Raw genomic sequence first — 4,447 nt, 5'->3', positions numbered from 1 at the left:
AACAACAAAGACTTCGGAAGAAATAACTCAGTTCAGTTTTCATTTACATTAGTATCCTGTTTCACTCCAATGCATTGCTGTTTCACAGCAATGTATGGCACCATTACTATGTGTACTGCAGTCATAATATCATAATATCTAAAATATTATAATATATGAAGTGTTGCTTAGCTACACAAATTGTTGCTTTGCAAGACTGTAGATTGAGGCTTAACTCAAATTGATCTCAATGGGAGTCAAGAACTTTGCTTCTTCAGGGTCTTTTCAAAAACCTAGCGGTCCCCAAAACTTTAAAAACACAGGCTGTTTCCATAAGAATCAGGCCTATCACTTAATAGCTTGAAGAAACAAAGTTCTGCCAACTGCAGCATGACATTCCTAATCATAAGGACTTATCTTTTAATCTTCAGTAATTTTTCAAAATGTAAAATACTTGCAAGTACATTTGGAACTCAAACAAAAGGAAAAAAACGACATACTCAGTAAAGATTCAAAGCATAGGAAAGGGTTTTAAAGCTGAGAACCTCTGAAATGTAGCCTTTGAAAGAGATTGTTAGCATAAAGAAATTTGTATGGGGCAGTTCAAGTTCTTCTCTATTTGCAAGCAATATACAGTCTAAGCATTTGCTCTAAAGAAACAGACTGTATTCGTAGCAGATAAATTAATACGCCTGGGAATTACACTGACTCAACCAGGTTCCTACTCTACTGTCAAAGAAAACTAGTATCCTTAAAGGTATTTACAACTAAATCCTTAGCAGCATAGTTGCAGGCATGAAAAAAATCATTACACCGTGTGATATACCTCAACCTAAGATGATCCATACATTTCTTAAAGGACTGCCTTCAGTCTTCTCCCAGTGCAAATTCTATTCACTCTAACAAACAAAACATTAAAGGCTTTGTAACTGAGTTTTTCTACTCAGGAAGATCAAACTAAGACTGCAGCATTGGGTCATGTACTCAAGCTGATAGAAAGAAAATTTATGAGGTAAATATACAGAAGATTACTCTGAAATTTACTTATTAGAACACTTTGTTATTATTATATGTACAATTAACTACACATGTAGATTTCAATTTATTTTAAATATACGTATTTCAGGTGTGCCACTGCCATGCTATTTTAAAAGGCAGTCTTCCATCCATGGCAAATCTGACCACATACTAGTGAAAGGGCTTTCCTGACAAGGTAATTCCACCAGTTTGCATGAGAAAACAAATTTCAGAGTATTAAATACATTTTTATGTTACTTTATTTTTAAATTCAGGGCAGCAATATTCAGATTGTTTTTTGCAAAGGTCATGGCCAGCTTTCAAAGTCTACAAAGCCAGTACACACAAAATTGCACCTACAAACAAGCAAAAGATACAGCTGACTGGGCTTTATGACTCACTTAGTGGATCAGAGACTGTCAACAGCTTTAGATATATCAGACATCCACATACAGTAGCATTTCCAGAATTCAAGAAAAACAAGTCTCACTCTTTGGTAAACCCGAGACAACTGGATGATGCTGAAAGAAACATCCCTGACAAATCACAGAAAAACAAATAAAAATCTCAACAAAGATATTATTGCTGAATATTTTCTTCATTATGAATAATTTTTGAACCCCTTCACTGTACTGGAAAGAGTTCCTTGCTGACATGTGCTACGCTACCCATCAGTTGTCAGAACAGGAGGATGCGTGTTGTTAAAAACAAAAGAAACACATATGGCTCGAAGTAAAAAAAAATCTCTGAATGTCTTAGGCTGGAGGTCCAGTGGAGGTCCCCTGCTCATGCAGGATCACCTACAGCCAGTTATGCAGGATCATGTCCCATTGGGTTTTGATTATCTCCAAGAATGGAGACTCCACATCCTCTCTGGGCATTATTTGACAGTGTTTGACCACATTCATAGTATCAACAACACAAACAATGACAAAGTTTTCTTGTATTCATAAGGAAGCTTATGTTAATGCTTTTGATTTGTGTCCACTGCCTCTTGTCTTGCCACTTGCTATTACTAAAAAAAAGTCTATCCAAACCAAGCTCCTTTCTTCCAGAAAAAAATATCACTATTTCAAAACGAGATCATAAATTCTAATCTCTCCTCCACTAAAAAAATAAATGAATTAAATGTGGTGGGTGAATATTCGTTAAGCATATGCAAATGAGAGAATGTAGACACCTAGATCCATGCAATTCCTTCCCTTTCAAAAGAAAATGGCCCACTGAGATAAAATCTTTTCTCTCCAGTGATGTCTTAGAGCAAGAGAAATGCAATGCATGAATATGTATCATTTTTTCATTTCAACACAGAAAACATGTTAGAAACAGCTGCACACAATATTTTCTTGAGAACAGAAATTGTAAATCCTTGCCAGCGGAAACATATTATATTTAGTGCAATATCTGATGTTCTTCTATTCAATATATGAACTTGTATGACCATGCACATTAATTCTCAAATATATTTACTGAGATTGGGTGCAGGGCAAATTTAGTAGCTATATCAAGTGTAATACATATAATTATATAAAAAAAAACAGATTTGAAATTTTTCATTTTGAGTACAGAAGGAACCAAGGCTTGTATGTGACACATTTCCCTATAACATACAAGAAGAATAGTTTTTCAATAAAGAAAAATGGGTGAAGCCTTCTTTGCACAAATTACTTCATTGTTTTCTTAATACGGATACAAAGAAGAGAACGTGATTTTAAAGTATCAGCTGATAGTTTGTCCCAAATACTGTAAAACCAAGGTTTGCATTTACTGAGCACAACAGCAGTCTCTATTTTTTTTTTTTTTGTAGTTGTTTCCTCCATCTCCCTCAAGATCCTGAATATGTGACATCTCTGAGCTCTGAACATCTGAGAAAGATCACATTTCCTTAGTAGCATCATTTCATGGAGCTTGGTGGAGCTTCTTCAAAAGAAGGCACTCAATTCCCATTGATTTTTTTTTGTGGCAAATTTTTAGGAAAAGCTCATTTCTTGCATCTATTTTAAAGCAATGCCTGCTTTATATACTCTAAGCAACTTCTTTACCTACTGCTGCAGACAGTCCTCATCACTTGAACACCCACAATGATTTCCTGACTCCTTGTGTGTAAAGGTTACAATAAATTTCACCTGTTCAAATCCAACGCTCTGACATTTGTTGTTGCCAAAAAGTTCAAATGTCTTTTCAGCCAATAATAATATTGGTGTCAGCTGCCAGGTCCTTTCCTTTGTGAACGTTTGCCCATTTAAACTAATGGTGTCTTATTTGTTTTATGACTTTTTTTTTTTCTAGTAGCTGCTCCTCTGTGAAGTCTTCTCTTGGCTATAGAAGGCATACGCCAATCTGGAGGACACCTGCTTTTTAGTGCTTGCTGCCAGACCTATTTGAAAAGTCAGATCTCCGCTAAGCACATCAAACACTCTAGTCTCACTAGATTAGAAATGCTGTGAGTTGTTTAAGAATATGGCCTGACATTATGCATAATCTGAGCTAGCTGCAGATGGTTGCCAGAAGGGGAAATCCTGCTCCCTGCCCTGAAGCCCACAGGCCGAATGCTCTTTCTCTCCCCTTACTTCCACTTGGAAGTAATGGTCCAGATGCTTCAGGCTGAACCTGTTCCGACAGAAAACTAATTTCCCACTCCATTCAAAAAAGAATGATGTTTGCTGGACAGACAACCTGCCAGTGGCACAAAGTGCTAGAATGTCAAAGACAATTAACCTCTGACTAGAAGTAAAAGGAATAAGAGAGGACCTCCTCTTCTGGTGGCATCTAGCAGTGGGCTGATCACGTGAGAGAAAATGGTGAATTAACTGACATGTAGGTATGACAATTTCTTGTAAAATATTTTGACAAAGAAAGATAGCATTGCTTAGAAAGATAAATCTAGCAGAGAATTTCTGAGCACCAAACCTCCATCCCAACTGTGGTTTTCTTAGACAGTAAGATCAAGATGTCTTCAAGGTGAATTCTTAGAACAATTATTTCCACTTATCAATACTTTTCACAGAAAGAGCTTTACTGTTGTCATCTCAGGATCTCAAATTATTTGGCAAACAGTAAGGAATTAAGACAAACAGCTCATTTGACTCTGTAGGGAATATTTATATAAATATTTAAACCAGAAAAAATAACTAGAATGCGACTTACTCAAGAATATTCTATGACAGAAGGAAATACAAAATGGAAATGACTTGCTTCTTGAAGACAATTTCAAGCAAATATATGATAGTCATTAATATCTATATAATTAAACATTACAACATAGTGATTGGTGAAGGGCAAAAATCCTAATTGTTTAGAAAACTTCTCCTGGACCTGCATCTCTCACTAACGTAACATATTACTAACAATCGTTTGGTCCTAGAAGATGCATACAGTCATCTATGAGACAGTCCACTAAGCATATGCAACGAACTACCACATGATTCTATTAAACAAGCTCCCTGTGCAA

The sequence above is a fragment of the Phasianus colchicus genome, chromosome 4 (assembly GCF_987193195.1).
Source record: "Phasianus colchicus chromosome 4, bPhaCol1.hap1.1, whole genome shotgun sequence".
Classification (NCBI taxonomy): Eukaryota; Metazoa; Chordata; class Aves; order Galliformes; family Phasianidae; genus Phasianus; species Phasianus colchicus.
This window is presented reverse-complemented; position numbering follows the sequence as displayed.